Raw genomic sequence first — 26,201 nt, forward strand, 5'->3', positions numbered from 1 at the left:
AAGCGTCTGCTAAATGGCATATATTATTATTATTATTATTATTACATATCATTATATAGCATTATATAGCATTACATATCATTATATAGCATTACATATCATTATATAGCATTACATATCATTATATAGCATTACATATCATTATATGGCATTACATATCATTATATAGCATTACATATCATTATATAGCATTATATAGCATTATATAGCATTATATAGCATTACATATCATTATATAGCATTACATATCATTATATAGCATTATATAGCATTACATAAATGGCACTTCCTTTTAATATAAACTGCTTTTCAAATTCAGTATTGGTTAATAAAATAAATAAAAACACATCTCTCCCACTGGTCAGGTTTGACCAATCAACTATTCAAAAGGTTAGAAGCTCAAGAAAAGGACGCTGGTCTTTCCTATGTACAAGAAGTTTTTCCAAGTCCACTTTCATTTAGGTTTCATCTCATATACACAGTTCTTACACAAGTGTTTTTTTTGTCTCATAGTACATAAATGTGCGATATTATATACTTGAGAGGACATATCATTCTATAGCATTATATAGCATTACATATCATTATATAGCATTATATAATTGGTGGCAGGGTAGCCTAGTGGACTAGTAACCGAAAGGTTTCAAGTTCACATCCCTGAGCTGACAAGGTACAAATCTGTCGTTCTGCCCCTGAACAGGCAGTTAACCCACTGTTCCTAGGCCGTCTTTGAAAATAAAAATGTGTTCCTTAGTGACTTGCCTAGTTAAATAAAGGTATATTATATAGCATTACAAATGTTTCCAACAAGATACCTGTCTCATCACAATAAGGGAAAAAGTTATAACAATTTGTAACACTTGGAGAAAAATAACAGAAGTCAAATGTGCTGTATACCGAACGTATTTCCACTTCTTGCCTGTTATGTGCAAATGAGTCCCTGTCATTCAGTTCTGTGTGTGGCGTCTGGACCAGTAGTGGTCGTCGTTGTTGCAAAGCCCAGCACACTGCTGCCTGAAAGCAGAGGTGGAAAAAGTACACAATTGTCAAAAGTAAAGATGCCTTAATAGAAAATGACTCAAGTAAAAGTGAAAGTCACCCAGTAAAATAATAATTGTGTAAAATACTAAAAGTATCTGGATTTAAATTTACTTAAGTATGAAAATGAAATGTAATTGCTGAAATATACTTAAGTATCAAAAGTAAAAGTATACATTTTTTCAAAATAATGAAAAAATCCTTATATTAAGAAAACCAAACGGCACCATTTTCTTGTTTCATTGATTTATTTACGGATAGCCAGGGGCACTCTCCAACACACAGACATCATTTACGAATGAAGCATTTGTGTTTAGCAAGTCCGCCAGATCAAAGGAGGTAGGGATGACCACGGATGTTCTCTTGATAAGTGTGTGAATTGGACCATTTCCTGTCCCGCTAAGCATTCAAAGAGTAACGAGTACTTTTGGGTGTCAGGGAAAATGTATGGAGTATGGAGTAAAAGTACATTCTTTTCTGTAGGAATGTAGTGAAGGAAAAGGAAAAGTTGCCAAAAACATCAATTGTAAAGTAAAGTACAGGTACATTATTTTTTTACTGAAGTACTTTACACCACTGCCTGAAAGGAAGGGTGGCAGGTAGAGGTTGGGTTGGCAGTTGGTCCACCATCCAGAGGGGCTGCTGATGGATCCTCAGGGAGCCCTCCACTCTTTGATAACTGGGAGCTTTTGTAGATGTGTTTATTCACGTTGTTTGTTCTAGTTCGACGGTGTGGCATCACAGCTTTCAAATTGGTTTCATCAGACCCCCCTGTCTGCTCTGCCTTTCATTTCCACCAGCTCCATGTTTGATTTGAAGCCATTTTAAATATTTATTTTTTTAAAAAGCACTTCATCTTTTATTCTGGGTTGGATTTTTAGATGTTGGCACTTTGTGGTGCTAATGAGTCTGTTTCCACTGCAAGATCAAACAGAGGAAGGTGAGCCGTCGCAGGTAAATCACGCAGAGATCATTATGTTGATTAGACACTGACTGTTGGTGTGTCCCAAGGTTTGGGCAGACAGGTACGTTTGAGAATGGGGAGATGTGGAGTTAGTGGATCATCTTTTTAAAATTTGATTTAGGCATGTGCAGATTGATAATAATAGTTCAACCATAAGAATACACCACGATAAAAATACATCTGATAAAAATGAAGCGAAGTGTAAATGAATGTACATCTGGCATCCAATGAACACCAACCATTACTTCAGCCTTTAGAGCAGATCATGTAAAAGTCTTGTTTTACTATAAGAAGACAACTAGTCACATTCCTGGCCAATGGATAGATGTGAACTTGAGACATGAGGTCAGGGAGAGGCTAGAGCCTCTTAAACTGCTCATTAGTGGAGATAATGGATTCCTATTAGTGCCTCACGCCTGGAAGAAATACCCTGAATCGCTTCTTTCATAACAGGAAGCAGCATATTATAAACTGAAACAACACATGCAGTTTTCTCTGGTGTCGTTTTAAAGCTCACTGTACGAGTTTCATTTACACCGCGCTCCCTCGTCAGGAGTCTGTTTACATGGTCAAACCCAGCACCAAACTAATGGAGAAGAAAGCAGCAAACTTCAGTTTGTCTTGGTTTACAAAACAGCTAAATATATTTTGTCCGAAAAAATGAGATAATAAAGGAAAAATCTTGGTTGTCAGAACAGCCCTGTCGTCGCCTATTTATAATTCACAAAAACGGCGATTTCTCTGAGTGTTGGTTACAGGTGATTCCAGTAACTTGCAATTACTAGCCACTTTAATAATGGAACACTTTAGTCACTTTAATCATGTTTAAATAATGTTTAAATACTGCTTTACTCATCCCATATGTACTGTATATACTGTATTCTATTCTACTGTATTTTCGTCAATGCCACTCTGACATTGCTCAATGTAATATTTTTATATTTCTTAATTCCATTATTTTACTTTTAGATTTGTGTGTATTGTTGTGAATCGTTTTTAGATGCTACTGCACTGTTAGATACTACTGCACTGTTGGAGCTAGGAAAACAAGCATTTCGCAAAACCCACAATAACATCTGCTAAATATGTGTATGTTACCAATACAAATTCATTTAATTTAATTCCACGGCAGCGGGAGAGGAAACATCTTTTTTGTATCTCGGATTGTTATGGCAATTCTCACATAGAAACTTAATTGTGAGGAAGAATGTTTGACATGCTTTTTACCTTTTTTATTTGGTTAATTTTAAGGCGTATTGTGTGGAACAATATACACTACAGATACATCACATTTCCAGCGTGGGCTCTCTGCTAATTCTGAAGTAGAATTTTACGTTTACCAACACAAATCAAATCAAATGTATTTATATAGCCCTTCTTACATCAGCTGATATCTCAAAGTGCTGTACAGAAACCCAGTCTAAAACCCCAAACAGCAAGCAATGCAGGTGTTGAAGCACGTTGGCTAGGAAAAACTCCCTAGAAAGGCCAAAACCTAGGAAGAAGCCTAGAGAGGAACCAAGCTATGAGGGGTGGCCAGTCCTCTTCTGGCTGTGCCGGGTGGAAATGATAACAGAACATGGCCAAGATGTTCAAATGTTCATAAATTACCAGCATGGTCAAATAATAGGTCTGGGACAGGTAGCACGTCCAGTGAACAGGTCAGGATTCCATAGCCGCAGGCAGAACAGTTGAAACTGGAGCAGCAGCACAGCCAGGTGGACTGGGGACAGCAAGAAGTCATCATGCCAGGTAGTCCTGGGGCATGGTCCTATGGCTCAGGTCCTCCGAGAGAGAGAAAGAAAGAGAGAAAGAGAGAATTAGAGAGAGCATACTTAAATTCACACAGGACACCGGATAAGACAGGAGAAGTAATCCAGATATAACAAACTGACCCTATCCCCCCGACACATAAACTACTGCAGCATAAATACTGGAGGTTGAGACAGAAGGGGTCAAGAGACACTGTGGCCCCATCCGATGAAACCCCCGGACAGGGCCAAACAGGAAGGATATAACCCCACCCACTTTGCCAAAGCACAGCCCCCACACCACTAGAGGGATATCTTCAACCACCAACATACCATCCTGAGACAAGGCCGAGTATAGCCCACAAAGATCTCCGCCACGGCACAACCCAAGGGGGGGGGCGCCAACCCAGACAGGACAATCAGTGACTCAACCCACTCAAATGACGCACCCCTCCTAGGGACGGCATGAAAGAGCACCAGTAAGCCAGTGACTCAGCCCCTGTAATAGGGGTGAATGGTAAATGGATTCAAGGGAATCCTAAAGGGCTGCGCAATCCAAAAGGGCTGTGATTGGTTAATGACCAATAATGTCAATTTCTAGGCATAAAATGTGTCATATCATTAAAAGTATCAGAGAGCCACTCTGGGAAATGTATATGGCTTAAGAGTATATTGTTCCTAACAGTATGTCTAATAATGCAGTAAATAAAAATTGAAGTTTTGAGATATTCATAGTAATATGTTTAAAATGTTAATTAACTTAATGTAAACGTTATTTTTTTAGAATCTAGACATAATCCTTTTGTTAGAGCACACTATAAGGAGTATAATGACATCGATATGTTGTCTGTTTCATGTACGGTTCACGGATCATAGGGTCTTACGCTTTGATCACACCGACAGCATCATTGGGCAAAATGGTACACAGCATCATCTGGACATGTGTGCAACAAAAGTTTACATTCACCTTCCGTCAAGCAGTCTACAGACACAGTTTGATGCATATGTTCGATAAATCTAACGAATGCACCGCAACTGTCTCTGCAACGCAATGCTGCAAGGCAAACACAGCGTTCTATTGGAAAATAATGTACTTCTGGTGTACCAAAATGCTATGATGCTGTCGGTGTGATCGCGGCATGCATAGGTCTAAAAAGCACCTAAAATGGCCACTATCAGGATAACAAACAAAAAAAGTGTGATACAACTGATAAAAGCATTTCAAACACCCTTCCTACCAATGACGTTTCTATGTGAGAATTGCCATAACAATCTGACATACCCAAAATATTTTCCGCTCCCGCTGGCATTGAATCGCCTTAACACCCTTTCTCAATAGCACTTCCCCTCACACCCCCCCACATTGCTCTCCCCCTCTCTCGCAGTAGATGTGCACTTCTGGCCAGCACAGATGTGGTTAATAGGATGATGGTCTACAGGCCTTTCAGTGCAGTAAGGGGGGCCCTGCCTGCACAGCCCGGTCAGCTTAAATAACCAAATAATCTGCATTTCTGAAAACAATGGCTTCCTGACATCTCTACGACCCCTCACCTTATCATTCTGGGGTCATGGAACCTAAACTTGAACCCTCCCCCCTCCAAAGCGGTTGGACGCCTGCCACCTCTGTTTAACCCCACAGGCTGCCGAGGAACCCTGCCTGAGCGTAGACTCAGACCCATAGTAGAGTGGAGTGAGCCAGAGCCAAACCAGACCCAGCTGCTGGGTCCTGCCTCCTCCTGCCTCCCCTCTATGTCTGCTCTGCTCCAGGCACGGAGGACAATGAGAGAGGCTTGGCTCTATGATGGGACAGATTGTTATTATCCAGACAAACTGAATACCCTATTGAACAACAGTCTCAGTGTTGTGGTGATGTCCGCCTCCATATTGAAACAGTCTCCGTCTTGTATCCTACAATCCCAATTAGATGTGGCAGGTCAAAATGACCATCGGTCTATCAAAAGCTATTGTATTTTCCTCTCTCAAGTTATGACTTTGGGCTAGGGAACACGGAGATGATGGACATCCAGCGTTTTTGATCGTCAATATTAGTGTGCATATTAGTGTGCAGTCTAGGTAACAAGGTCAGTTAGTGGCCTCGTGAAACGGAACAGTGTTCGTCTGAGCAGTGTCTGTGAAGATGAAACAAGATGAAAAGCCAAATCCCCACTGACACCTCAAGACGTTTTGAAGAGCTTCATGGCTTGTTTACTCCAGGCTTGGCTGAGTGAAGGAGTGGGCAAGGGGCCTGAAGGAACAGATGGTGTTCAGCTCCAGCTCCATTAAGCTGCCTTGTGGGCTACAATATGTAACATCACTGGGTGGACAAAATGGCCGCTTTTAAAAATGAAGTCTGCTTCATGTGCCTCTTACATTGATGTAATACACTGTTATTACCCAGGCTGCTTGCGTACTACTTCCACAAAAGTCTCAACAAAGTCTTGTGCATGTGTGAGATCAGCTTTGTCGAATACATCTGTAACTGATAACTGTAACTGATCTATGGTGAATACACTGTTTATTGAACAGTGTATTGAAGTGAATGTTTCAAAGAAGGTTGTTCAGTTCCCAAATGAATCAAAAGGCAGATACAAATGACCCTGTCCATAAAAGTGTCCTTCCCTCCTACAAGCACATTTTTCATCCAAACTGAACTAACAAAGAATCCTTCAGGTGTGTGTAAGACATAAGTGCCTCTTAAATTCAAGATGTGGTGTTAACTGAGCCTAACGCAAATAAACGTCAGCAGCACCAGTGCCATATGAATGTTCAAGGCCCTCAGCCATCTGCAATACAAGTCATACATGAACAGAACAATGAATCCCCTTTGCTATTTTTCCAGACATATGGAACTGTTTAGTTGAACAATGGCCAGTGTATCCTCTCCAAGACCATATACTCAGCAAAAAAAGAAACATCCCTTTTTCAGGACCCTGTCTTTCAATGATAATTCATAAAAATCCAAATAACTTCACAGATCTTCATTGTAAAGGGTTTAAACACGGTTTCCCATGCTTGTTCAATGAACCACAAACAATTAATGAACATGCACCTGTGGAACGGTCCTTAAGACACTAACAGCTTACAGACGGTAGGCAATTAAGGTCACAGTTATGAAAACTTAGGACACTAAAGAGGCCTGTCTACTGACTCTGACAAATACCACAATAAATATGCCCAGGATCCCTCCTTATCTGTGTGAATGTGCCTTATGCATGCTGCAAGGAGGCATGAGGACTGCAGATGTGGCCAGGGCAATAAATTGCAATGTCCATACCATGAGACGCTATAGGGAGACAGGATGGACAGCTGATTGTCCTCGCAGCGGCAGACCCTGTGTAACAACACCTGCACAGGATTGGTACATCCGAACATCACACCTGCGGGACAGGTACAGGATGGCAACAACAACTGCCCCAGTTACACCAAGAACATACAATCGCTCCATCAGTGCTCAGACTGTCCGCAATAGGCTGAGAGAGGCTGGACTGAGGGCTTGTAAGGACTGTTGTAAGGCGGGTCCTCACCAGGCAACTACGTTGCCTATGGGCACAAACCCACCGTCGCTGCAACAGACAGGACTGGCAAAAAGTGCTCTTCACTGACGAGTCGCGGTTTAGTCTCATCAGGGGTGATGGTCGGATTCGCGTTTATCGTCGAAGGAATGAGTGTTACACCAAGGCCTGTACTCTGGAGCGGGATCGATTTGGAGGTGAAGGGTCCGTCATGGTCTGAGGCGGTGTGTCACAGCATCATCGGACTGAGCTTGTTGTCATTGCAGGCAATCTCAACGCTGTGCGTTACAGGGAAGACATCCTCCTCCCTCATGTGGTACCCTTCCTGCAGGCTCATCCTGACATGACCCTCCACCATGACAATGCCACCAGCCATACTGCTCGTTCTGTGCGTAATTTCCTGCAAGACAGGAATGCCAGTGTTCTGCCATGGCCAGCGAAGAGCCCGGATCTCAATCCCATTGAGCACGTCTGGGACCTGTTGGATCGGAGGGTGAGGGATAGGGCCAGTCCCCCCAGAAATGTCTGGAAACTTGCAGGTGCCTTGGTGGAAGAGTGGGGTGACATCTCACAGCAAGAACGGGCAAATCTGGTGCAGTCCATGAGGAGGAGATGCACTGCAGTACTTAATGCAGCTGGTGGCCACACCAGAAACTGACTGTTACTTTTTTTGACCCCCTCTTTGTTCAGGTACACATTATTCCATTTCTGTTCGTCACATATCTGTGGAACTTGTTCAATTTATGTCTCAGTTGTTGAATCTTGTTATGTTCATACAAATATTTACACATGTTAAGTTTGCTGAAAATAAACGCAGTTGACAGTGAGAGGACGTTTCTTTTTTTGCCGAATTTACATTATTGAATAAACATTCGTAGATCTTACTCTTACTTATCAGTAACAGGATTTATCCCCCTTCAGCCCAGTAAATGATCAATTTCTGCTGCTCTCATATAGAGCACGTCTAATGAAATACAGTATCGTCAGATGAATAACGAGCTATGAGTTTGCACTTCTGACAAGGCCCGTTCTCCAGTAAGTTCTAGTTTCATCAGATAAGAGTGGATTAAAAAAAACTGTCACCACACAAACACAGTGAAATAAAATAACTGAACAAGATTATAGTAAAATGACAGATCATAATTGTGCCATATGGTATGATAAGGTAACATAAAAAAGTAGGGTAGTGCATTATGATTACATAATGTGAATGTGAATGTGTAGCACATGGGGATGTGTGAAACTTACTGCTCAGCCTGAAGTATCACCACTTACGCTGCTAAATTGTTGACTTTTTGGTGTGCTAGCAAGGCACGTGTGCTAGCAAGGCAGAGGTCTTTGGTTCGAGCCTCAGGTAGAGCTGACGCAGGAGGAAGTGGTACTTGCTAACTTCTTAGGGCTAGGGTCCTTTATTATCAATTTCCGCCTGACTGACGTGCCCAAAGTAAACTGCCTGTAGTTCAGGCCCTGAAGCCAGGATATGCATATAATTGGTACCATTGAAAAGAAAACACTTTGAAGTTTGTGAAATGTTCAAATAATGTAGGAGACTATAACACAATAGATATGGTAGGAGAAAATCCAAATAAAAAACAACGGGAGAGAGAGCCCATGCTCTTACAATGTAAAGTATAGGGGCATACTCAATTCTAGTTCCCAGGTTGCAATTCCCATGGCGTCCACTGGGTGGCAGCAGTCTTTGTTCAAGGTTTCAGGTTTGTAACTTGAAAGACAAATAAGAAATAACAGTTTTAGTACAGGGACTGGACATTTGTGTTTGCTCGCCCCATGAAGACAAGACGCAACTGCTAAAATTCCTTTCTCTGCATGTTGAACGAATGGATTACTCAAATCGATGGCGCCAACTAAACAGAATTTTGGGGATATAAAGAAGGATTTTAACTAACAAAATGACACTACAAGCTGGGACTCTTTGGATGAGAAATCAGAGGAAGATTTTCAAAAAGTAAGTTAATATTTAATCGCTATTTGTGAATTTATGAAACCTGTGCCGGTGGAAAAAATATTTTGATGTGGGGAGCCGTCCTCAAACAATCACAAATGGCATGTTTTCACTGTAATACCTACTGTAAATCGGAAAGTGCAGTTACATTAACTATAATTTAAGCTTTCAACTGATATAAGACACTTGTATGTACCTAAATGTTTAATATCCATAATTGTTATGATTATTTACGCCTATCCCCCTAAGCAAGCAGTGCTATTTCCGTTATAGTGGTGCTTGTCAGTATTAACAATATTAATCTGATGCCTCAACCTGGGCTTGAACACATCGCCAAAAATCACTCTCGAAGCAACGTTACCCATTGCTCCACAAATGCCACAGCTCTTGCAGAACACGGGAAACAACTACCTCAAGGTCTCAGAGCGAGTGATGTCACTGATTGAAATGCTAACTAGCTAGCCATTTCACAGCGTTTACATTAGTGACTCGGATCTGCAGTTGTGGTCAGCTCAATGCTGGGGTCATTGTGTAGTAGGTTTAGGGGATGAATGTGCTAAACTTACTCCTCTGCCTGAAGTGTAACTACTTATGCCGCCAAATTGTACATTTGTGAGATGCTTCGGGAGGGTGGTCAGGTGTACTTGCAAGGCAGAGGTCCTGGGTTCAAGCCTCAGTTTGAGCCGAGGAAGGAGGAAGTGGTACTTGCTTAGCAAGCAGCGTGACATCCATTACACATGCTTACATACATGCATCAGTGTGTATGTGATCCAGACTGGAAGGAGACTCTGGCGGATCCGGACTGGAGGGAGACTCTGGCGGATCCGGACTGGAGGGAGACTCTGGAGGATCTGGACTGTGATCCGTCGTTGTAGGTTCCGGAATGTGACCCGTCGTGGTAGGTTCCGGACTGTGACACGTCGTGGTAGGTTCCGGACTGTGACCCGTCGTGGTAGGTTCCGGACTGTGACCCGTCGTGGTAGGTTCCGGACTGTGACCCGTCGTTGTAGGTTCCGGACTGTGACCCGTCGTGGTAGGTTCCGGACTGTGACCCGTCGTGGTAGGTTCCGGACTGTGACCCGTCGTTGTAGGTTCCGGACTGTGACCCGTCGTGGTAGGTTCCGGACTGTGACCCGTCGTGGTAGGTTCCGGACTGTGACCCGTCGTGGTAGGTTCCGGAATGTGACCCGTCGTGGTAGGTTCCGGACTGTGACCCGTCGTTGTAGGTTCCGGATTGTGACCCGTCGTGGTAGGTTCCGGACTGTGACCCGTCCTGGTAGGTTCCGGACTGTGACCCGTTACCGGAGGTTCCAGTCTGCGGCCCGTCGTAGGAGGTTCCGGTCTGTAGACTGTTGCCGGACGCTCTGGACTGGGTACTGTAGCCGGACACTCTGGACTGGGTACTGTTGCCGGACGCTCTGGACTGGGTACTGTAGCCGGATGCTCTGGACTGGGTACTGTTGCCGGACGCTCTGGACTGGGTACTGTTGCCGGACGCTCTGGACTGGGTACTGTAGCCGGACGCTCTGGACTGGGTACTGTTGCCGGACGCTCTGGACTGGGTACTGTTGCCGGACGCTCTGGACTGGGTACTGTTGCCGGACGCTCTGGACTGGGTACTGTAGCCGGACGCTCTGGACTGGGTACTGTTGCCGGACGGTCTGGACTGGGTACTGTAGCCGGACGCTCTGGGCTGGGTACTGTAGTCAGACTTTCTGGACTGGGTACTGTTGCCGGACGCTCTGGACTGGCGAGGCGCACTATAGGCCTGGTGCGTGATGCCGGCACTGGTGGTACCGGGCTGGGGACATGCACCTCAGGGCGAGTGTGAGGAGCAGGAACAGGGTACAGAGTACTGGACCCTGGAGGCGCACTGGTGGCCTGGAGTGTAAAGCTGACACAACCCGTCCTGGCTGGATGCGCACTGGAGACACCTTGCACATCTCTGCATAACAAGGTGCCTGACCAGTTACACGCTCCCCTCGGTAAGCACGAGGAGTTGGCTCCGCATATTTATTTAATGAAACGCACAAAAAATTATAAAGAAAGAACGAAACGTGAAGTCAATGAAGTGCTAACAGGCAACTAAACATAAACAAGATCCCACAAAAACAGGTGGGAAAATAACGACTTAAATATGATCCCCAATTAGAGAGAACGATTACCAGCTGCCTCTAATTGGCAATCATACAAAACACCAACATAGAAAAGAAACTAGAACACAACATAGACATAGAAATACTAGATCACCCCCTATTCACGCCCTGACCTACTATACCATAGAGAAACAATGGCTCTCTATGGTCAGGGCATGACAGTATCAGTGTGTATGTGTGCATATTAATAAATGTATCATTGTGCATGTGTGCATATTAATAAATGTATCATTGTGCATGTGTGTATATTAATAAATGTATCATTGTGCATGTGTGTATATTCATAAATGTATCAGTGTGTATGTGTGCATATTAATAAATGTATCATTGTGCATGTGTGTATATTAATAAATGTATCAGTGTGTATGTGTGCATATAAATAAATGTATCAGTGTGTATGTGTGCATGTTAATAAATGTATCAGTGTGTATGTGTGCATATAAATAAATGTATCAGTGTGTATGTGTGCATATTAATAAATGTATCAGTGTGTATGTGTGCATATAAATAAATGTATCAGTGTGTATGTGTGCATATAAATAAATGTATCAGTGTGTATGTGTGCATATTAATAAATGTATCAGTGTGTATGTGTGCATATTAATAAATGTATCAGTGTGTATGTGTGCATATAAATAAATGTATCAGTGTGTATGTGTGCATATAAATAAATGTATCAGTGTGTATGTGTGCATATAAATAAATGTATCAGTGTGTATGTGTGCATGTTAATAAATGTATCAGTGTGTATGTGTGCATATAAATAAATGTATCAGTGTGTATGTGTGCATGTTAATAAATGTATCAGTGTGTATGTGTGCATATAAATAAATGTATCAGTGTGTATGTGTGCATATAAATAAATGTATCAGTGTGTATGTGTGCATGTTAATAAATGTATCAGTGTGTATGTGTGCATATAAATAAATGTATCAGTGTGTATGTGTGCATGTTAATAAATGTATCAGTGTGTATGTGTGCATATAAATACATGTATCAGTGTGTATGTGTGCATGTTAATAAATGTATCAGTGTGTATGTGTGTATATTAATAAATGTATCAGTGTGTATGTGTGCATGTTAATAAATGTATCAGTGTGTATGTGTGCATATAAATAAATGTATCAGTGTGTATGTGTGCATATAAATAAATGTATCAGTGTGTATGTGTGCATGTTAATAAATGTATCAGTGTGTATGTGTGTATATTAATAAATGTATCAGTGTGTATGTGTGCATGTTAATAAATGTATCAGTGTGTATGTGTGCATATAAATAAATGTATCAGTGTGTATGTGTGCATATAAATAAATGTATCAGTGTGTATGTGTGCATGTTAATAAATGTATCAGTGTGTATGTGTGCATATAAATAAATGTATCAGTGTGTATGTGTGCATATAAATAAATGTATCAGTGTGTATGTGTGCATGTTAATAAATGTATCAGTGTGTATGTGTGCATATAAATAAATGTATCAGTGTGTATGTGTGCATATAAATAAATGTATCAGTGTGTATGTGTGCATGTTAATAAATGTATCAGTGTGTATGTGTGCATGTTAATAAATGTATCAGTGTGTATGTGTGCATATAAATAAATGTATCAGTGTGTATGTGTGCATATAAATAAATGTATCAGTGTGTATGTGTGCATGTTAATAAATGTATCAGTGTGTATGTGTGCATGTTAATAAATGTATCAGTGTGTATGTGTGCATGTTAATAAATGTATCAGTGTGTATGTGTGCATATAAATAAATGTATCAGTGTGTATGTGTGCATATAAATAAATGTATCAGTGTGTATGTGTGCATGTTAATAAATGTATCAGTGTGTATGTGTGTATATTAATAAATGTATCAGTGTGTATGTGTGCATGTTAATAAATGTATCAGTGTGTATGTGTGCATATAAATAAATGTATCAGTGTGTATGTGTGCATATAAATAAATGTATCAGTGTGTATGTGTGCATGTTAATAAATGTATCAGTGTGTATGTGTGCATATAAATAAATGTATCAGTGTGTATGTGTGCATATAAATAAATGTATCAGTGTGTATGTGTGCATGTTAATAAATGTATCAGTGTGTATGTGTGCATATAAATAAATGTATCAGTGTGTATGTGTGCATATAAATAAATGTATCAGTGTGTATGTGTGCATGTTAATAAATGTATCAGTGTGTATGTGCGCATATTAATCAATACATCAGTGTGTATGTGCGCATATTAATCAATACATCAGTGTGTATGTGCACATATTAATCAATACATCCGTGTGTATGTGCGCATATTAATCAAAACATCCGTGTGTATGTTTGCATATTAATCAATACATCCGTGTGTATGTGCGCATATTAATCAATACATTAGTGTGTATGTGCGCATATTAATCAATACATCAGTGTGTATGTGCCTTGTTTCAGTGTGTGTGCATGTATGTGCCAGTGTGTATTATAGGTACAAATTCTGTTTGCAGTCAGTACATCATTTATTTATTCATTCAAGTAGTCAATAGTAGTATTCTAGTGGTGTAATCAATGGGTTTCTCACTTGCAGTCTTAAGGCTGAATGCTGTTCATTGCGGTCGACTCCATCTAGTGCAGAATCAGTCTGGGGCTATTGCACGGCTTCATTCGTCTTCCTTTGATCTCCCTGCCACAGGAGCACAAGGCTAGATTATCATACTGAAACACTGCTCCTTACTCATCTTTGATCTGAGCTCTCTCACCTCCTCTGGTGTTGTGAAGAATACCTTGTTCATGTACTCAAGGAGAAACTGGAATAGAAAGGTCACCACGAAGCTAAGTGTGCAAGGCTTAGGGAAACAATGCAACAGTTTCATGCTATTACCAATGATTAAGGTACATAATTCTGAAAGACAGTTTTTACAATGTGATTACATCTATCATTATAGAGCCAATTGTTTTCTTCTTAAACACAGAAAAGAAAATGGGGTAGAGAGGCAGTATGAGAGGAAAGAAAAGGTTGGTGTGTGTGTGTGTGTGTGCGTGCGTGTGTGTGTGTGTGTGTGTGTGTGTGTGTGTGTGTGTGTGTGTGTGTGTGTGTGTGTGTGTGTGTGTGTGTGTGTGTGTGTGTGTGTGTGTGTGTGTGTGTGTGAGAGAGAGAGAGAGAGAGAGAGAGAGAGAGAGAGAGAGAGAGAGAGAGAGAGAGAGAGGCAGACAGACAGACAGATATATAGATAGATAAATGTAGTGCGAGAGGCAGACAGACAGACAGATATATAGATAGATAAATATAGAAAGAGAGGCAGACAGACAGACATATATATATATAGCAACTGACAGACAGACAGACAGACAGACAGACAGACAGACAGACAGACAGACAGACAGACAGACAGACAGACAGACAGACAGACAGACAGACAGACAGACAGACAGACAGAGCAGCGGGTGGGTTAGGCTGAGAGAGAGAGAGAGAGAGAGAGAGAGAGAGAGAGAGAGAGAGAGAGAGAGAGAGAGAGCAGCGGGTGGGTTAGGCTGAGAGAGAGAGGGAGAGAGAGAGCGAGAGAGAGCGAGAGAGAGCAGCGGGTGGGTTATGCTGAGAGAGAGAGAGAGAGAGAGAGAGAGAGAGAGAGAGAGAGAGAGAGAGAGAGAGAGAGAGAGAGAGAGAGAGAGAGCAACGGGTGGGTTAGGCTGAGAGAGAGAGAGAGCAGCGGGTGGGTTAGGCTGAGAGAGAGAGAGCAGCGGGTGGGTTAGGCTGAGAGAGAGAGAGCAGCGGTTGGGTTAGGCTGAGAGAGAGAGTGAGCAGAGGGTGGGTTAGGCTGAGAGAGAGAGAGAGAGAGAGAGAGAGCAGCGGTTGGGTTAGGCTGAGAGAGAGAGAGAGCAACGGGTGGGTTAGGCTGAGAGAGAGAGAGAGAGCAGCGGATGGGTTAGGCTAAGAGAGAGAGAGCAGCGGGTGGGTTAGGCTGAGAGAGAGCAGCGGTTGGGTTTGGCTGAGAGAGAGAGAGAGCAGCGGTTGGGTTAGGCTGAGAGAGAGAGTGAGCAGAGGGTGGGTTAGGCTGAGAGAGAGAGAGAGAGAGCAGCGGTTGGGTTAGGCTGAGAGAGAGAGAGAGAGAGAGAGCAGCGGTTGGGTTAGGCTGAGAGAGAGAGAGCAGCGGGTGGGTTAGGCTGAGAGAGAGAGAGCAGCGGGTGGGTTAGGTTGAAAGAGAGAGAGAGCAGTGGTTGGGTTAGGCTGAGAGAGAGGACAGCCCCTTTGACAAAGTTTTGACTAAGTGTGACAGGTCTTAAGTGTGACTGGCAGTGTCGTGTGTCAACTTCCGAGCAACAGAGGAGGGATTAAATCATGATCACTGAGAGTGATTCAAATGACTATACTGTGACTATACTGCATGCACTGCTAAAGGAATATTACCAGAAATGTATCCACAGCATGACATCTAAGCAGTCGGATTGTACCAGAGGGGCTTGGATAAGGTGGGGGGGGGGGGGCACTAAGGAGAGCTGTGGCCTTGCTGGACCCAGAGCTTTTACATAAGCCAGCCTTTATGTTACCAAATGAAGTAATGCAACCAGTGTCGATGCAACCACTCTCCGTAACCTAGGAAACCATACATTGATTTTTTTCATAAAATAAACATTGTGTAAGGAGACCAGCTGGTGGGACTCGCAGTTAAACATGCTTCTCATCAAATACAGTCGTTGAATTGAGCAACCATCGGGTCATTTTTCAGGACCAGATAAACAAAACACAAGTATTGAATCAGGGCTTGCAAAACATAATCAATATCGCATTTGATTATTATTCTATCAAACATACATATTTCATCCAGCCTGTGATCTGGGAGCCAAGCTGAGAGAAGTCCTAAAAAATGTCCTTTGAAACTGGAACATTCAAACATACAAAGACTTATGCATTTTCTCCAAAAGCCATGGAGCCAGCAGGAGAAAAGAGGCTATCTATCCATCCTAGATTTCTTGGCTGTCGCATGGGCAAACAGAGCAGAAAAACTCACTGACGGACTGGGAATAATCACAAAGGACTGGTTTGAACGGATTCCATTTCATTCGAACAATTCAAATGGAACTGTGGGTTTGGGACTGACTGCCTAGCCGCTGAGCACAAAAGCCAATTCTCTTCTGCGTTTGTAGTAATGTCATTGATTTGAGCTCCTCCGAGTCTGTTTTCTGTTGCCAGTCAATGTGAACTCAGAGTTCCCTGGTACTCAATACAAACAAGGAATACGCCGTATTGCTGAGTCCTGTTTCTTCTTCTCACACGTGTTGAGAAATCATTGAGGACCAGTGTGTCAAGGAATAAAGAAGAGAAAATCAAGACCTTGTAACAAGTCTACATCTGTAAACATATTCCCTATTCCAGAGAGAGGGTTTTGTCAGTGCTCCCTGTGATCACCATGAGAGAGCAGCAAGGACCATAAGATGCTAACACACTTCATAAGCTCTATGAGAATATCTGTGAGGAAGAAGGCGACAACCACCCATAATAACAGATCAACAGGCTGATCTCCGTTATTGTTCTTGGGGGACCGTGTCCCGTCTTACTGCAGAGCTGCTGGTTCTCGGTCTTGGTGCTATTGGACTGTCCTTACTCCAGGAGCAGTGATGATGGGCCTCCCAGCCTAGTAAGGACCGGGTCTTGCCATTCAACCAGAGGGATGATGGATGACAACCAGTTCCACTGGTGCAGATAACACTGTGGGAGAGGCTGCGCTGAGTCATGTAACCACCTGTCAGCGGCCCATTCATCAACAGTTGGGGCAGGGGTGGGAGGGGTGCACAAGACTGTTTATCGCAGAGATTGTATCAACGGCACTTTTGAAAAGGGACTTCATAGATGTCTAGGACATGTACATTTCCTTACATTTTCATAATTTATAACGGCATACTTAATGCTATAAATGTTATAGAGCATATTCATGTTCTGGGCTTCACAGAAAAGTCAACATGCAGGAGTTGACTTTGGGGAGGGAGCCTGCCTGCCTGCCTCAAGTATATGTCTGGTATTTGCATTATGTTACAGCATTAGTATGTCTCTCAAACACACAAGTCCCTGACATACCATTGATAGTATTGCATAGATACTGAAAAACATCCTATCCCTGCTTCATGTTAAAACTCGTATTGTGTGATTAGACGTTAAAATAAAACACATTTGATTCAGTACAATGCATTCTCCTTTCATCTGTGGCTGAAATTGTAACACAGATGCCAAGTCTTTATTTTATTTTCTCACACGTCAGGCTCCGTTGTTGATATGGCAGAGGTGAAAAAGCGCTAACTAAATCTGGACTGAGTGCAGCAGTAAACACAACCTTCAGCCATGGGACCTGCCAGGCTTGCAAGCAGTGTGTCACCACACAGGTCCTGGAGACCAAGGGATTGGTGATAGACACCCAACATGTGTTTTCCATAGCTATCCTTAAAAAGTGGAATGCCAATTAGAGTAGTATTCTCACTGACCTTTTTCCACTGGAGCATCAATCAGAAGATAGAGGAAGATAGAGGAAGATAGAGCCAGACACAGAAAATGATACAGAGAGGGATGCTGCCATACTTGCGGCATGCTAACACACAATGGCTTCCATTCTGTGTAAACTCCTCATTCACAAACATATCCAATTGATTCGTGGACCTGGCAACAAACTGACAGATAGTGTTTTGTTATGTAAAGGTTATGCTGGATATGAATGCCCATGATGGTGCTGCTAAGTATGGAGAGGAAATCTCTCAAACTATTTACCATGATGACCATTGATGAAGACACATGATTGAAAGCAATAAATGAACGTGCGCTTATCAACACATCAAATGGGTTTATTTATTGAAAGGTATCTAAAGTTGTTAAATATAATAGCAGTTGTGCTTGCATGTTCAGGTGTTTAAATGTATTTGAAATAGTATTTGTTTTTTCATTTTGTTTTTTTCCCCGAGGAGCTGTATGTAAAAAAACGTTTTAGCTCTTCAAATGATGTTTGTCTCTTTGAGCAGGTCCAAATCAAATCAAATCAAGTCAAATCCAATGTTATTTGTCACATACACATGGTTAGCAGATGTTAATGCGAGTGTAGCGAAATGCTTGTGCTTCTAGTTCCGACAATGCAGTAATAACCAACAAGTAATCTAACTAACAATTCCAAAACTACTGTCAGTGTAAGGGGATAAAGAATATGTACATAAGGATATATGAATGAGTGATGGTACAGAGCACCATAGGCAAGATACAGTAGATGGTATCGAGTACAGTATATACATATGAGATGAGTATGTAAACAAAGTGGCATAGTTAAAGTGGCTAGTGATACATGTATTACATAAGGATGCAGTCGATGATATAGAGTACAGTATATACGTATGCATATGAGATGAATAATGTAGGGTAAGTAACATTATATAAGGTAGCATTGTTTAAAGTGGCTAGTGATATATTTACATAATTTCCCATCAATTCCCATTATTAAAGTGGCTGGAGTTGAGTCAGTGTCAGTGTCAGTGTGTTGGCAGCAGCCACTCAATGTTAGTGGGGGCTGTTTAACAGTCTGATGGCCTTGAGATAGAAGCTGTTTTTCAGTCTCTCGGTCTCAGCTTTGATGCACCTGTACTGACCTCGCCTTCTGGATGATAGCGGGGTGAACAGGCAGTGGCTCGGGTGGTTGTTGTCCTTGATGATCTTTATGGCCTTCCTGTAACATTGGGTGGTGTAGGTGTCCTGGAGGGCAGGTAGTTTGCCCCCGGTGATGCGTTGTGCAGACCTCACTACCCTCTGGAGAGCCTTACGGTTGAGGGCGGAGCAGTTGCCGTACCAGGCGGTGATACAGCCCGCCAGGATGCTCTCGATTGTGCATCTGTAGAAGTTTGTGAGTGCTTTTGGTGACAAGCCAAATTTCTTCAGCCTCCTGAGGTTGAAGAGGCGCTGCTGCGCCTTCTTCACGATGCTGTCTGTGTGAGTGGACCAATTCAGTTTGTCTGTGATGTGTATGCCGAGGAACTTAAAACTTGCTACCCTCTCCACTACTGTTCCATCGATGTGGATAGGGGGGTGTTCCCTCTGCTGTTTCCTGAAGTTCACAATCATCTCCTTAGTTTTGTTGACGTTGAGTGTGAGGTTATTTTCCTGACACCACACTCCGAGGGCCCTTACCTCCTCCTTGTAGGCCGTCTCGTCGTTGTTGGTAATCAAGCCTACCACTGTTGTGTCGTCCGCAAACTTGATGATTGAGTTGGAGGCGTGCGTGGCCATGCAGTCGTGGGTGAACAGGGAGTACAGGAGAGGGCTCAGAACGCACCCTTGTGGGGCCTCAGTGTTGAGGATCAGCGGGGAGGAGATGTTGTTGCCTACCCTCACCACCTGGGGGCGGCCCGTCAGGAAGTCCAGTACCCAGTTGCACAGGGCGGGGTCGAGACCCAGGGTCTCGAGCTTGATGACGAGTTTGGAGGGTACTATGGTGTTAAATGCCGAGCTGTAGTCGATGAACAGCATTCTCACATAGGTATTCCTCTTGTCCAGATGGGTTAGGGCAGTGTGCAGTGTGGTTGAGATTGCATTGTCTGTGGACCTATTTGGGCGGTAAGCAAATTGGAGTGGGTCTAGGGTGTCAGGTAGGGTGGAGGTGATATGGTCCTTGACTAGTCTCTCAAAGCACTTCATGATGACGGAAGTGAGTGCTACGGGGCGGTAGTCGTTTAGCTCAGTTACCTTAGCTTTCTTGGGAACAGGAACAATGGTGGCCCTCTTGAAGCATGTGGGAACAGCAGACTGGTATAGGGATTGATTGAATATGTCCGTAAACACACCGGCCAGCTGGTCTGCGCATGCTCTGAGGGTGCGGCTGGGGATGCCGTCTGGGCCTGCAGCCTTGCGAGGGTTAACACGTGTAAATGTCTTACTCACCTCGGCTGCAGTGAAGGAGAGACCGCATGTTTTCGTTGCAGGCCGTGTCAGTGGCACTGTATTGTCCTCGAAGCGGGCAAAAAAGTTATTTAGTCTGCCTGGGAGAAAGACATCCTGATCCGTGACTGGGCTGGATTTCTTCTTGTGGTCCGTGATTGACTGTAGACCCTGCCACATGCCTCTTGTGTCTGAGCCGTTGAATTGAGATTCTACTTTGTCTCTGTACTGACGCTTAGCTTGTTTGATAGCCTTGCGGAGGGAATAGCTGCACTGTTTGTATTCGGTCATGTTACCAGACACCTTGCCCTGATTAAAAGCAGTGGTTCGCGCTTTTAGTTTCACGCAAATGCTGTTATCAATGCACGGTTTCTGGTTTGGGAATGTTTTAATCGTTGCTATGGGAACGACATCTTCAACGCACGTTCTAATGAACTCGCACACCGAATCAGCGTATTCGTCAATATTGTTATCTGACGCAATACGAACCATATCCCAGTCCACGTGATGGAAGCAGTCTTGGAGTGTGGAGTCAGCTTGGTCGGACCAGCGTTGGACAGACCTCGGCGTGGGAGCCTCTTGTTTTAGTTTCTGTCTGTAGGCAGGGATCAGCAAAATGGAGTCGTGGTCAGCTTTTCCAAAAGGGGGGCGGGGCAGGTCCTATATGTGTCGCGGAAGTTAGAGTAACAATGATCCAAGGTTTTTCCACCCCTGGTTGCGCAATCGATATGCTGATAATATTTAGGGAGTCTTGTTTTCAGATTAGCCTTGTTTAAATCCCCAGCAACAATGAATGCAGCCTCCGGATAAATGGTTTCCAGTTTGCAAAGAGTCAAATAAAGTTCGTTCAGAGCTATCGATGTGTCTGCTTGGGGGGGTATATACGGCTGTGATTATAATCGAAGAGAATTCTCTTGGTAGGTAATGCGGTCTACATTTGATTGTGAGGAATTCTAAATCAGGTGAACAGAAGGATTTGAGTTCCTGTATGTTTCTTTCATCACACCATGTCTCGTTAGCCATAAGGCATACGCCCCCCGCCCCTCTCTTACCAGAAAGATGTCTGTTTCTGTCGGCGCAATGCGTGGAGAAACCCGTTGGCTGCACCGCTTCGGATAGCGTCTCTCCAGTGAGCCATGTTTCCGTGAAGCAAAGAACGTTACAGTCTCTGATGTCCCTCTGGAATGCTACCCTTGCTCGGATTTCATCAACCTTGTTGTCAAGAGACTGGACATTGGCAAGAAGAATGCTAGGGAGTGGTGCACGGTGTTCCCGTCTCCGGAGTCTGACCAGAAGACCGCCTCGTTTCCCTCTTTTTCAGAGTCGTTTTTTGGGGTCGCAGCATGGGATCCATTCCGCTGTCCTGTTTGAAAGGCAGAACACAGGATCCGCGTCGCGAAAAACATATTCTTGGTCGTACTGATGGTGAGTTGACGCTGATCTTATATTCAGTAGTTCTTCTCGACTGTATGTAATGAAACCTAAGATGACCTGGGGTACCAATGTAAGAAATAACACGTAAAAAAACAAAAAACTGCATAGTTTCCTAGGAACGTGAAGCGAGGCGGCCATCTCTGTCGGCGCCAGACTACGGTTTGCAATCCAGGGATTTTAGTAAAGTGGTAGTCTCGGGGGAAAGCCCAGAAGACTGCACAGACTGTATAGTCTCTATATACAGTAATGCCATGTGAGGGGGACACATTCTGGAGCGCTTGAATGACCCAGACATCTATACACTCAAGGCACATATCATCTATACATGAGAGGGAGAGAGAGAAAGACAGAGAGTTGCCACAAGAAAAGGGCAACCAGTGAAGAACAAACACCATTGTGCATTTTGGTACTATTTGCACATCGTTACAACACAGTATATAGACATAATATGACATTTGAAATGTCTTTATTCTGTTGGAACTTGTGAGTGTAATATTTACTGTTTATATGAGCATTTATGTTGTCACTATTGTTTATCCATTTCACTTGCTTTGGCAATGTAAACATATGTTTCCCATGCCAATAAAACCCCTTGAATTGAAACTGAATAGAATCGAGAGAGTGAGAGAGAATATACAGTTGAAGTCAGAAGTTTACATACACTTAAGTTGGAGTCATTAAAACTTGTTTTGGCAAGTTGGTTAGGACATCTACTTTGTGCATGACACAATTTTTCCAACAAATGTTTACAGACAGATTATTTCACGAATAATTCATTCTAATCTCAATTCCAGTGGGTCAGAAGTTCACATACATGAAGTTGACTGTGCCTTTAAAAAGCTTGGAAAATTCCAGAAAATTATGTCATGGTTTCAGAAGCTTCTGAAACCATGACATCATTTGAGTCAATTGGAGGTGTACCTGTGGATGTATTTCAAGGCCTACCTTCAAACTCAGTGCCTCTTTCCTTGACATCATGGGAAAATCAAAAGAAATTAACCAAGACCTCAGAAAAAGAATTGTAGACCTCCACAAGTCTGGTTCATCCTTGAGAGCAATTTTCAAACGCTCAAAGGTACCACGTTAATCTGTACAAACAATAGTACGCAAGTATAAACACCATGGGATCAGGCAGCCATCATACGTGGCGGTAGGGTAGCCTAATGGTTAGAACATTGGACTAGCAACCGGAAGCAACCGGAAGGTTGCAAGTTCAAACACTTGAGCTGACAAGGTACAAATCTGTCGTTCTGCCCCTGAACAGGCAGTTAACCCACTGTTCCTAGGCCGTCATTGAAAATAAGAATTTGTTCTTAACTGACTTGCCTAGTTAAATAAAGGTAAAATAAAAAAATAAAAATAAAAATACCGCTCAGGAAGGAGACGCGTTCTGTCTCCCAGAGATGATCGTACTTTGGTGTGAAAAGTGCAAATCAATCCCAGAACAACAAGATGAAGATGCTGGAGGAAACAGGTACAAAAGTATCTATATCCACAGTAAAACAAGTCCTATATCGACATAACCTGAAAGGCCGCTCAGCAAGGAAGAAGTCACTGCTCCAAAACCGGCATAAAAAAGCCAGACTACGGTTTGCAACTGCACATTGGGACAAAGATTGTACTTGTTGGAGAAATGTCCTCTGGTCGGATGAAACAAAAATAGAACTGTTTGGCCATAATGACCATCATTATGTTTAGAGGAAAAAGGGTGAGGCTTGCAAGCTGAAGAACACCATCTCAACCGTGAAGCACGGGGGTGGCAACCTCATGTTGTGGGGGTGCTTTGCTGCAGGAGGGTCTGGTGCACTTCACAAAATAGATGTCATCATGAGGATGGAAAATTATGTGGCTATATTGTAGCAACATCTCAAGACAACAGTCACGAAGTTAAAGCTTGGTCGCAAATGGGTCTTCCAAATGGACAATGATCCCAAGCATACTTCCAAAATTGTGGCAAAATGCATAAGGACAACAAAGTCAAGGTATTGGAGTGGCCATCACAAAGCCCTGACCTCAGTCCTATAGAAAATGTGTGAACTGAAAAAGCGTGTGCGAGCAAGGAGGCCTACAAACCTGACTCAGTTACACCAGCTCTGTCAGGAGGAATGGGGCAAAATTCACTCAATTTATTGTGGAAAGCTTGTGGAAGGCTACCCAAAACATTTGACCAAAGTTAAACAATTGAATGGCAATGCTACCAAATACTAATTGAGTGTATGTACACATCTTACTCCTGGGAATGTGATGAAACAAATAAAATCTGAAATAAATCATTCTCTCTACTATTATTCTGACATTTCACATTCTTAAAATAAAGTGGTGATCCTAACTGACCTAAGACAGGGCATTTTTACAAGGATTAAATGTCAGGAATTGTGAAAAACTGAGTTTAAATGTATTTGGCTAAGGTGTATGTAAACTTCAGACTTCAACTGTATGTATAGAGATAGATAGAGGGAGTAAAAGACAGAGAGAGAGAGAGAGAGAGAGACAGGAAAGATAGAGAAAACGATATATAGACAGAGAGAGAGAGAGAGCTAGCGAGAGAGCAAGAGAGAGAAAAGGGGGGACTAGAGGGCATAAGAGAGTGGGTCTACTCCATACCTAAGTCAAACATGGGTGTCGTGTGACGGACTTTCCCCCGGGGTCGACTCCCAGCAACACAGTATGAGAACCTATGAGGACATACATGTTGTGGTAGATTGGTCTCCGTTGCTCCCCTCCAGTGGTTTTCCATAACAATCACATAGAAAGGAAAGACATGAACTACATTACAAATTCATGCTGGGAAGAAATTCTAATCAGTGGCAAGCTTCCTCTTAACATATTATTTAACTTCTTAGAGAATCAGATACTATATAATTATTACCTCTAAAAACACCACTTTACACCTGAATACCAGGTCTGGGACAGAGACAAAGAGGTTGTGTTCTGTGCACCCAAGTGCCAAAAGCAATATTTTGATATGGAAGATATACCTGTCTCCCCACTTGTCGTATGTAAAGCTATCTTTCTACACAAGATAGGACTGGTCTGGAGTCAGTTGAGAGCAATGTGATTAATGTACCCACAGGCAGGCAGGCCTGATCCCGGCTAGCACACACTGACGAGCATAATTAAAAGGCTTCAACTGTAACTCTGCTCTAGCCTGTGGCCATGGCAGAGAGAGAAGTGAGAGGCTTGTATATGGGTTGTGACGCAAGCTTTGCACAATGAAAGAAACAACTGTGTGAGTGTTGAGGGGCATGAATTCACATGTGCTCCCTCGCTCTCTCTCTCACACACACACATTATATCATACACACACAGGCGTACTCCCACGTACTGTACATTACTCAGAAACACACACGCTGTTGAACAAATAAGCGCACACACAGTCACGCTTCACTCTCACACACACCCCACTAGGCAAAAACTGGTTGAATCAACGTTGTTTCCACGTCACTTCAACATCAACAACAAAAAAATGTGGAAAACTGATTGGATTTGCGAAAAGTAATCAATGTAAATGAATGCTGTCTTTTTTCACACTTTAATCTATATCCAATGTCATGGTGAAATGTTTTGTTGATTTCACATTTAGGTTAGTTGACATTTCAACCAAATGTAAATCAAAAAAAGACGTTGAACTGATGTCTGTACCCAGTGGGACCTTACAGTACTGGTTTACCTGTCACAGACAGAAAATCCATCACGCAGAATGCAATATTAAGATCACATCTATAAAATCACTACTGCATGTGAAGGCAATGTAAATGGAGGGACTATAGAACTGGAGGGTACTGAGCTGACCTAGCACAACATTGACTGAGAGTGGAAACTGTCCAGTGTGTGTACCACTACAAATAGTACCTCCACATATTAGAGTAATGGAGGTAGTTTGCAGGGGCTGTGGATGGTGAGCAGTACTCCTAGCATGCTGTGCCTCTATTATTAACCATCATTAGACAGGATATCTGACAAATAACGAGGATGACAGCACAGAAAAGCCATTTCAAATCCCATTTTATTTTTACCTAGTCCACAAAACCCATTTTTGAAGCAGCATTTAGTTGTCAGTTGTGTGGCGCCACAGACTTGCTAATAAACAGGCAGAAAGTGGAGAGTGACTTGCAGGCGACACGCACGTTAAAGTGATTACCCATGAGCGGGCTGATAAGCGACTTCACCGTCCGCCCCCAGAGCATTATGCCTTCACCGGGAATATAGCTTGAAGAGTTTGGAAGCTTGAAGAGTTTGGAAGCTTGAAGAGTTTCCGACAATCACCATAATTTATAACAGACATTTCCATTGATACTTTCCCCACATGTCCATAAGATTTATATTATTGTTGCAAGTCTCCCAGGATCCTCTCTGCTCCTGTTGCTGCCAGGGGAGTAGCTGCCTATCAGCGCTCTCCTCTCTATGCCTCTAACATAAATAAATAAAACATTAATGAGGACTCGCTTTCTCTCATCCCCCCTTCTCCCTTCTCTTTCACTCCCTACCTCCCTTTTCCCCCTCCTGCCTGCC

The 26,201-nt window shown here is 42.9% G+C and overlaps 1 long non-coding RNA gene across 1 annotated transcript; it reads right to left on the reverse strand.

Moving 5' to 3' along the window:
* Nucleotides 1-46: 46 nt before the first annotated feature.
* Nucleotides 47-26,201, reverse strand: LOC127930754 (uncharacterized). The gene is made up of 4 exons (XR_008139335.1): nt 24,294-26,201; nt 13,941-14,042; nt 3,614-3,787; nt 47-1,014 (listed from the first exon to the last, which is right to left on the reverse strand). It is a non-coding gene; the product is annotated as an uncharacterized LOC127930754 (long non-coding RNA).

This window comes from Oncorhynchus keta, chromosome 6 (genome assembly GCF_023373465.1).
Source record: "Oncorhynchus keta strain PuntledgeMale-10-30-2019 chromosome 6, Oket_V2, whole genome shotgun sequence".
Lineage (NCBI taxonomy): Eukaryota > Metazoa > Chordata > Actinopteri > Salmoniformes > Salmonidae > Oncorhynchus > Oncorhynchus keta.